We start from the raw sequence: 10,784 nt of genomic DNA, 5'->3' as shown, positions 1-10,784 counted from the left end.
AGTGAGTCCCACCGCTGGTACCTTACTAATCAATCAGAGGAATAGCATAATAGAAACACGTCACCACTTCTGTAGTTTTCATCTGCTCCTGGTTTTGGCTTACAAATACTGATGTAAAATACGGACTAAATACTGAACGTGTGAATGTGGCCTTACAGGTGAAATCAGACATCATGAAGCATGTGCCATCATTAGCAATTGATTGTATGGGGGTTTTTTTACTGGCCTATGGATTATAACAAGGACGGAAAGAATTTCCCAACCTAAAAAAAAAAACAAAACGGTATTTAAAAATAGAACTTTCTCAATAAAAAAGAATAACTCCCTGGAAAGATTCACCCAGCAAACCTCTCAGCAAATTACCGCAGCAGCATGATGTTACAGTCTTATAATAGGATCTAATGAAATCTCAATGTTCAGGACATCCGTTTTGTAGAAGGCAGCTTGCCATATCGATTGCACTTTGTAAAGTTTTTGCTGCAGTTTTTACCATTTCACTTCTATGAAGAAAATTGAAGCCTAAAAATTGCACGGACTAAGTGACTGCAGTACACTTGTATACGAGGATTTCCCAACCCACAAAGTGCTGTAATCTTTTGTTTTTCATTATTTTCTCTAATTGTAATACAATTCAAGTACTAATTTTTAGTAAAAGTCTCATATGGTATAGACGTAGGCATTTTTTTTTACTACTTAAAGAATTATTCATAACATCTAAGTCTACCGGCCATCTAGAGGATATAGGTGCTAATTTTTGGATCGTGGGACTTTGATTGTTGGAACCCCCATTGGTCCCAAAGATGCCCTGTTGAAATAAACTGGTGCCATATCAAGTGGACCACTGCTTCCTTCATCTATGGGACTGGTGAAGGTAGCCGAGTATTCCACTTTCTCCAGCAGTCTGATAGAGAAAGCAGAGAAGACATAAAAGTCACCACCACTCTGCTGACTCCATAACTGCAGAGCCCAGACCTCCTCTGGTATTAACATCAGCACAAACACTGCGCCCCCGATGGTCGAGCAGCTGCATGCAGCCTTACATCACCAAGCACAATGCTGAGAGTCGGGTGGAGTGGTGTAAAGCCGCCATCACTGGACTCTGGAAAAAAGTGTTCTGCGCAGTGACAGATCACACTTCACTTTCTGGTGCCTGATGGATGAGTCTGGGTTTGGTGAATGTCAGGAGAACGTTACCCACCTTACTGCATTGTGCCCGCTGTACAGTTTAGGGGAGGAGGGATAATACTATGGGGATGTTTTTCAGGCATCAACTTCAGCTCCTTAGTTCCTGTGAAGGCCTTTTCCTTTTCCCCATGACTGTGCCCTGTGCACAAAGCAAACACCGTAAAGACATGGGTGTGGGAGTTCAGTGTGAGAACATGACCGGCCATAAGATCTAATAGGTTATTTGTAAATTGTAAAAAGGGACGTGGATGCAACAGAGCAGGGAACGAGGACTCAATAGCAACTGAACTAACTATAATTATTTGATTAACACAGATATATGTGCTGCTTACGGCACAATATCGAAGGGTAACACCAACAATAGGAATACAGTAAGTTATTATACAACGAGGATACAGCAATTCAGCTATACTGATTATTAACACAATACTGCTGGCCCACTATTATTCTGAAGTTTCAAGTGAATGACTAGTATCGTGAGGGGGAGGGTGTCTTAGACCTAATACCGCGACCAAAAACAAGGCATCACAGTACTAGTGTACTAGTGGAGTCTGTCACCGTCATCACTCTCTTAGGCAATATGAACCGTCGTACAGGCCCTAACAGGAGTCTACAATACTGCACCATTATCAATCAGCCTTTTTGCACACCTGTTGTGCAGGTCGCTCTAGTCCCCTGAAGCATGGCCCTTGTTCCCTTTGTACTGTACGGCTACGCCTGAAGTTACAGCTCACCCGAACGCCCTTCTTCTGTCGCCTAGTCATCTGTTTCTGCCCTGGCTTTGCATAGTCAGCTCGGGTCTCCCAACTCTGGTCTCATATCTGCAGGTATTGTCACTCAGATCTGGATCTGGTTTCTCGGTTATGGTCTATCGGTTCCTCACTCGGATCTGGTCACTTGGATCTGGTTACTCGGTTCTGGTTAAGAGGTTCCTCACTTGGAACTGAATACTCGGTTCTTCACTCGGTCCTGGTTACTTGGTTCTGGTTACTCGGTTCCTCACTTGGATCTGGTTACTTGTATTTTCATTCAGTTCTGGTTACTCAGTTCCTCACTCGGATCTGATTACTCGATTTCTCATTCAGATTTGAGTACTCGGTTCCTCACTCTTATCTGGTTACTTAGTTCTTCACTTAGTTCTGTTTTTTTGGTTCCTCATTTGGATCTGCTTACTTGGATTTTCATTCACTTTCTGGTTACTTGGTTCTGGTTACTCGGTTCCTCACTCGGATTGGGTTACTCGGTTCTGGTTACTCGATTCCTCACTCAGATTTGAGTGCTTGCTTCTTCACTAAGTTCTGGTTACTCAGTTCCTCACTTGCTGGTTACTCAGTTCTTCACTCGGATCTAGTTACTTAGTTTTTTCTGCTTACTTGGATTTTCATTCACTTTCTGGTTACTTGGTTCTGGTTAATCGGTTTCTCACTCGGATTGGGTTACTTGGTTCTGGTTACTCTGTTCCTCACTTGGATCGGGTTACTCGGTTCTGGTTACTCGATTCCTCACTCAGATTTGAGTACTTGCTTCTTCACTAAGTTCTGGTTACTCAGTTCCTCACTTGCTGGTTACTCGGTTCTTCACTCGGATCTAGTTACTTAGTTTTTTCTGCTTACTTGGATTTTCATTCACTTTCTGTTTACTTGGTTCTGGTTACTCGGTTCCTCACTTGGATTGGGTTACTTGGTTCTGGTCACTCTGTTCCTCACTTGGATCGGGTTACTCGGTTCTGGTTACTTGATTCCTCACTCAGATTTGAGTACTTGCTTCTTCACTAAGTTCTGGTTACTCAGTTCCTCACTTGAATCTGGTTTCTCGGTTCCTCACTCGGATCTGGTTACTCGCAAAGGTGGCGATAAGCCAGCTCCGCTGCATTGCACATCCATAATGCTGCAGGTCCAAGTGCCGATTCCACCCTTCTCTACCCTCCAGGGCCTTTTATAATTAATAACTGCACCACATCTGTCACCTGACTTGGTATCTCCTCCAGTTTCTTCCCCTTAGGAATCATGTAGTTCACCCTATAGTTCCAGCTGATGCAGTTATTGCTACTTTCTCTTGTCCTACAACATTTGACCAGCAGATAGTGGTGCTTGCTTGCTGATACTCTTTTATGCCTCAAACTGTGGAAATCTCTCATTTGTTCATCTCCTTACAAAATCATACCATGTAACAAGTAAAGGCTCTAAAATCACCTCCAAATTTCATACACGCCAATTGTCCTGAATTTTCCAGAACCATCCTAATTTTTCGGAAACAGTTGAGGAAAATTTGCAAGTGTCCCTGGCCAAAAAAAGGACAGGGTTTAAACAAAGTGGCATTGGGGGCAGAATTTAGATGCAGTTGGGGCAGGACTAATACTTCCCACCAAACACCACATTTGGTAACTGTAAAATGGAGACCTTATGGTTCACCATGTGTCACAATGTGCTAGAAACCTCCAATAAACTAACAGGGACAAATAGTTCTGTGCCTCAAAATACCTCTGGAATTAATTACGTGATATATGAGGTGGCTGAAAGCTTTTCTGAAGCTGTTACAGCAGATAACAGGTTAACAACCTCTGGATCTCCCACCAGAACAGTCACACTTGTGATTGACTTGTGGCTGTGATTAGGGACAGCTTCATCTTATCTGATGCATTCCTCCTCCTCAGTTTTGCTCCAGCTCCTATCATCTCACTGTCTGTACATGGCCTGGACTAGCCCAGACCCTCCAGCCTCAAAAATTCCTCTTGCTGGAAGGTATCACTATGACATTGTCCTCCACAAAGACTTTGTGAATGAGGGATATCAGGGTTCAAAGAGAAGGCACGATCAAAACACATAATGTGTAATAATAAAAATGTATAATTTTTCATATCTTTAAAATGGTGCTCCATTAATTTTATACTGATGTTCAAACCTATGGATAGGTCACTAGTGTCAGATAGTTGGGGTCCAACACCCGGTGTCCCCAACAAATCCACTGTTCTCAGTGCGAGGGGCACCCAGATGATAGGCTTTGCAGCACTGAACAAATCAACGCTCCATCATATGTGTAGCGGCTGCTGCCGGGTACTGAAGAATTACCGCTTTTCAAAGGAAAAACTTTCTCCTTTTCTTCTAAAAGCACAAAAAAGAAAATCAATAGACTTGTCCTTAAAAAAACAACAGCTGTTCCTTCTCTCAAGCTTCCTAGTGGTCTACCATGTACATCCATTTGTTTGGGGGTTCGGTTTAGATTCTGCTAATCTTAAAAAGGCTACTGCAAATATGCCCTGTGTTAAAAGCAATGGACACTTTTGACATGAAAGAAATTATTCTTTACGTTTACCAGTGCTTACCTTGTTTTAATAAAAATCTTAACTATTTATTGCATTTATCATCAGACCCCCTAATATGCAATTTGTAGCTTGATACAAGTTTCTCTTGGAGTGTATCCTCTAGTAATATAACCAGGAGGTGAAAGGTTTGTTTATCTAGTGTGCTGCCATATTCACTTTCTTTGATTATATGCAAATACCTCAGTGACATCTTCATGTGTCAAAGAGAAGGTGAGGCTAGACTATGCCCCCCTATAGAAAAAGAGAAAACACCCACTCCAATATATATGCATGCAAGGAGAAACCGGAGTAAATAGGTGAATAGAATAAAAATTCATCTTTATTAAATCAGTAAAAATGTATATAAATAGGATAACAAAGCATACTAATGAACAAAGTTATAATAGAACAACACCGCAGGGTGAAAACAGCAAACACAGGGTAACAACACTGCCTGACTGCACATGGGTGCACATAAGTGCATATAATACAGAGCAAGCAGAGTATAGAGTTAAATGGCTAGTGCGCATTGCAACATCAGATGCCCAGGTAAAGATATCACATGCTGCTCATATGAGCAACATTGGTAGTGATCAGATGTCAGGTATTGATTCAAATGAAGCGGCGATATCTTACCAGCAATGAGGCAGAGGCAGAGTTGACCCTGGGCCAGGTGGAGGAGGACCCGACGCGAGTTTCGCGTGTCACAGACCACGCTTTCTCAAGGGAAGTGTGTTGGAAGTGAGGAGCAGGACCTTCTTAAGCCCATGTGACCAAGTCACATGGTAGCCGATAGACCAATCACAGAGGTTCTCAGCGGCGCATGCGCACTGGACATCCCGAGCATCGGCAACAGCTGGGGAAAGCGTCACACATTACCCTGGGTGCAAGGGGAGGAGAGAAAGTCCCCGGGAGCCCAGGGGAAGGTTAGGAGACGCCCCCCCCCCGCTTGCCGAGCACAGAGGAGAACAGAGGGCATGCGCACAACCACTGTATTACCAATTAAATCTTATGTCAATGCCTGGTATATAGATAAAGAATCTCTGATAGAAATCTACCGGTGATAAAATCAGGGCGCATAATCATTATGAATACATGGACATAATCACCATAGATACACACAATCTTATGGATATATACAGATAGCAATGTCTGTGCATTAACATAAAAATACACAAAATGCGGATCTTTAGCAGACAATACAGCCAGTGAAGATGTAGAATATGCATCCAAATGAAAGGCGGTCCCACAGAAAACTGAAAAAACAGAAAAAATGTCATAATATTAAAACAATTAAAAAAAGAGTGTTGTAAAAGAAAGACTCCCCGAGCCTGGAGTAGGGGACAGCCAGAGGAGAGAGGCAGGTAGAAAGGAACAACAATCCATATCTGATGGAATATAAACGTGTAAAGAACGGGATATATCCTACAAAAAAGAAGAAAAGGACAAGGATTCATTTAATCCCCTAGGGGTCATAGTGTCCAATGTAACAATCCATTTGGCTTCAACTTGAGCCAACCTTCGTTTATAATTGTCACCTCTTAAGCCTAAATGAACCTGGTCAATCCCTCTGATTTTGAGGGAAGCAGGTTCACCATTATGGTATTGCCGGAAATGATGTGGCAACGTTTTAAGGAGTGAGACATCAGTCACTGTCTTTGATGCACAAATGTCCCGCACATGCTCACGTACCCGTATTCTCAGTTCCCTGGACGTGAGTCCGATATAGATTTTTGAACAGCCACATGTAGCGTAATAGATTACATTTGTACTGCTACATGATATTCGGTGGCGGATATCAAACTGTTTCCGTCCATCTGAGGAACTAAAGGTGGTGCAGCGCAGGACATTTGTGCATGCCAGACAGTGACCGCAAGGTACTGAGCCAACTATAGGGCCCCTAGAGCCAAACGGATTGGCTAACATGGGCACATAATGGCTCTTAACAAGAAGGTCGTGGAGGTTTTTGGACCTTCTTGAAGTCATTGAAGGATATCGACCCAAGGACGAACCCAGGGAGTGCTCGGTACTCAATATGGGCCAATGTTTAATGAGAATCCGCCTCATGTCCTCCCATTGATTGTAGGTAAAGATGAACCTGATGGGTCCATCTCTACCAACACAAGGGTTCCCCCTTTGTGACTCAAGGAGGCTGCCACGTGGAGTAGCCCTTGCTCTTTGGTAGCCTTTTTTTATACATCTGTTTGAGTATCCGCGGCTAGAAAAGCGCGACCTCAGGTCGGCCGACTGGGCCTCAAACTTGGCATCCAATGAACAGATCCGCCTCATCCGTAGGAACTGTCCGACCGGGACAGCCCTTATGGTTGAAGGGTTGTGAGCTGAGGACGCATGAACCAAAGAATTAACAGATGTCGGCTTACGATAAACATCAGTCTGGATGTGGCCCGTGTGATCCACATTCATAGTAACATCCAGATATTAAATTTTCTTGAAATCATAGGAATAAGTAAGATGGATGTTAAGCTGATTGTGGTTCAGTGTCCTTATGAAATCCTCGAGCTGCTGCACAGTCCCATCCCACAAAAAAAGAATATCATCAATGTATCGATGCCAGCACAGCACATGGGAGGCGGCCGGCACGCCCGCGTCTCCAAAGATGAATCTCTCCCATGACCCGAGGAAGAGATTGGAATACACGGGCGCACAGGCCGCGCCCATGGCAGTGCCGCGTTTCTGCAAAAAGAACTGATCTTTGAAAGTGAAAAAGTTGTGGGTAAGGATATAGTGCAACAGCTCAAGGATCACTTTCTTTCATGTATCAGTACAGCTTTTATCCTGCGATTTCCTTCTCTTGTGTGTTCTTTCAACAGTCTGTTTTCTCTGCCCTCTCTGAGACTGAAGATGCTTTTTCTCCTCTCCACACTGGAGATCTGTGCACAACCCCCTCATCTCCCTCTCCCTCTTGGTTTCTCTAATACTGACAGATGGGAGGGGGAGAGCAGTGAATCATCAGCAGAAGGAATTGTAATTCATTTATATCGTTTTTGCAGATCTCTTATCTAGATAAAGGACTTATGGACACTCTATAGCAGTAAAATGTTTTTTTTGTAATGAAGACTAATTAGAACGTTACTTAGCTGTTAATTAGGATGCAAATAAACAATAAAACTAATTTTATATGAAAATGTACATAGCTTGAAAAATTCTGGGAGAAGATGTACATAGCATTTTAAAGGGGTTGCCCAGGGCTAAATATGGATGACCTACTGGTAGGATAGGTCAACAATATCAGATTTACCCTGGCAGTGGCTGTACGTAACCAATGTATGGATCCAGAACAGTGCAGCTCTGTACAATGCTTAGTGGTTGCTCCAAGGTACTGAACCTTTAACTTCCCACCTCTTGGACTTGCACTTATATGGAAATTAGGAACCCACCTTGCACTGCTGTGAATGGAAAAAATCAGACACATTTATGCAATTTTCCACGTACCTTAAGGAATCACATACATGTGATTGGCCCATAGACTATCACCAGTACGAGTGATATCTGTGAAAAATACAGATAGCGCTTGTTCATGAAAATCGAACGTATGACTGAGCCCTATGGGTTCATTATATACCTACCATGTGATAATGCTCCCAATCAACTTGACACCAAAACTTCCAGCCAGATGAAGAAGCCCCTTCCCAAGACATCAAACCCCATCTAATCTTCAAAATTACTGGAAAAAAAGAACACAAGAACCAGAGACTGATTGACATTTTGTCCTACTGTGACAGAGCAGAGGGGGAGGCTCCTGCTGCAGCCCTTTGTCTTACAGCTACACACAGGACAGTGAGGAAGAATGAGGGGACATGGCCGATCTCCTGAGACACAGATTTCTTTATATACAGTATTTTTCAAGGTTTAATTGTAATATGGTACAACACAGGATAAAAGAATAGGAGGATGATAAAGGATGTTCTATTTTGTTTTGGGGGTTTTTTTCAACTTTTTTTTAGCCGTTGTTTGTGGGTAAAAAAAAAAATTGTAAACTCAAGTGGGTGTACATGTCCTAGATGCACTAAATGGATAAAACAACCAATAATAAGAGAAGCACTAGGACAAAATTGAATATGAATAGTATAAATCTTTATTAATATTATTAAATTTTAAACAGGCGGCCACGGAGAATACATATCCAACATGGCAAATGCATATATGAAAAGTGGGTGAGCTGTACAGTGAGTACATTACACCTGATGAAGCATTAGTGAAGCGCTTGTCCCGTTGTTGGTGGGTGAGCTGTACAGTGAGAACATTACCCCTGATGAAGCATTAGTGAAACGCTTGTCCCGTAGTTGGTGAGTGAGCCATACAGTGAGTACATTGCCCCTGATGAAGCATTAGTGAAATGCATGTGGGTCGCTGTTGTGAGTTCATTGAGTTCTCCTTCCAGGCTCCCTCTGGTGGTAACAGGAGGTAGTGAGGCTACTTTAATCAGTAGAGATCTGCCACCTGATAATGAGGATGACCATTGGACCTCAGGAATCTCAGATTGGATTTTAGACAGCCGACGCCCTACTCTGGTGCTGGTGATTCCTTCTGCTTGTCAGGTCTTGGTTCTCAGCTCTGTTCCAGTCAGCTCAAGCTAAGTTTCTCTGCTAATGTTCACACTTGATTTTGTTGTTCTATTCAGTTTTTTGTGTGGTCAGCCAGCCCCGACTGGGGCTGTGCTGAATTTCCACTCTTATTTATCTGTATTTGCCAATTTGCTTTTTGTCGCTTATTAGATTGGCCTCTTTTTGCTCTGTCTCAGCATATTTCAGAGTGCTGATATAGTGGGAGAAGTCTAGTGACTTCAGGGTTAATTTTGTTATCAGACGTGTTGGACATTATATTGTAGGGTTTTGGGCAGATTTCAGACAGTGTCTTTCCTTTCATCTCCTTTCTAGTTAGTTTGGGCCCCATCGTTTGCTCAGCCTATTTTCCTGCCTGTGTTTGTGTTTTCATCTTGTTTCACCATCAATACATGTGTGGGGGCTGTCTATTCCTTTGGGGTCTGCTCTGGGGCAGTTATTTTTCCCCTTTTCTTGCTTTAGGCTTATTTAGTCCTCCGACCGTGACGAGGTGTCTAGGTTCATCGTAGGTACGCTCCAGCTGCTGCTAGTTGTGTGGTTAGGATCAGGGATCTGCAATCTGCGTAGTTACCAACCTCTCTGGTTTTTCTGGGCTTAGCGTGTTTAGGTTTTTTCTTCATCGGTGACCCATTCATAACAGAATCACCAGCCATACCGCAGATTCTAGGGTACTCAAAAGCAGGAAAAAGTTGTTAAAAAAAAAGTGTCAGAATTTTTTTTATAAATATATATATATATATATATATATATATATATATTTCCTCTTTTTCTCTGGGGCCGTAGGAGGATTTTTTTTTCCCTAATGGAGATTAAGCAATTGTCTGATCGTGTGGAGCAACTTGCTGCTGAAGTGCAGGGAATTTCCACCTACCTCATTCAGTCACATGCTGCTGAACCTAAGATCCCTACTCCTGATGTTTTTTCTGGGGATCGGTCTAAATTTCTGAATTTTAAGAATAATTGTAAATTATTTCTTGCCTTGAAGCCTAACTCATCGGGGAGCTCTGTGCAGCAGGTTAAAATTGTCATCTCCTTGCTGCGCGGCAATCCCCAGGATTGGGCTTTTTCTCTGACACCTGAAAATCCTATTCTGACTAATGTGGATGCATTTTTTCAGGCCTTGGGGTTGTTGTATGATGAACCTAATGCCGTTGATCAAGCTGAGAGAACTCTGTTGGCATTAGACCAGGGTCAGGATTCTGCAGAATTATACTGTCAAAAATTCTGAAAGTGGGCGGTCCTTACTACATGGAATGATAGTGCTTTGGCAGCTCTCTTTTGGAAGGGTTTATCAGAGACCGTAAAAGATATTATGGTGGGATTTCCTGTTCCCTCTGGTCTAGATGATTCCATGTCATTAGCCATTCAAGTTGATCGGCGTTTACGTGAACGTAAAACTACACGGGAGGCGCTGCCACCTTTTGAACAAACATCTGAACCTATGCAATGTGATGGGGTTTTGTCTAGGGCGCAACGTCAGGAGTTTAGAAGGCGTAATAAGCTGTGTTTTTTCTGTGGAGATGCCTCTCATACTATTTCTGTCTGCCCTAAACGAGAGAAATGTTTTGCACACACATTTGCTGTGGGCAGGGTACAACCTAAGTTCCTTTTAGCAATTACTCTGATCTGCTCCTTATCCACGTTTTCCACTAAGGCTTTTGTGGATTCAGGAGCAGCGTTGAATCTGATGGATTTGGACTATGCTAAACGTTGTG

At 42.8% G+C, this 10,784-nt stretch overlaps 1 long non-coding RNA gene across 1 annotated transcript in view; it reads right to left on the bottom strand.

Annotated features, from left to right (window-relative positions):
• Positions 1-4,808: 4,808 nt before the first annotated feature.
• Positions 4,809-10,784, bottom strand: part of LOC141049683 (uncharacterized) — a 52,205-nt gene continuing 46,229 nt past the window's right edge. The window contains exons 2-4 of the long non-coding RNA XR_012220418.1: positions 8,074-8,171; positions 7,940-7,996; positions 4,809-5,742 (exon numbers count right to left, since the gene is read on the bottom strand). This is a non-coding gene — a long non-coding RNA (uncharacterized lncRNA). The remainder of the gene's footprint in view (positions 5,743-7,939; positions 7,997-8,073; positions 8,172-10,784) is intronic.

The sequence above is a fragment of the Dendrobates tinctorius genome, unplaced genomic scaffold (genome assembly GCF_039654945.1).
Source record: "Dendrobates tinctorius isolate UK_male_01 unplaced genomic scaffold, ASM3965494v1 ptg000147l, whole genome shotgun sequence".
Taxonomy (NCBI): Eukaryota; Metazoa; Chordata; class Amphibia; order Anura; family Dendrobatidae; genus Dendrobates; species Dendrobates tinctorius.
This window is presented reverse-complemented; position numbering and strand designations above follow the sequence as displayed.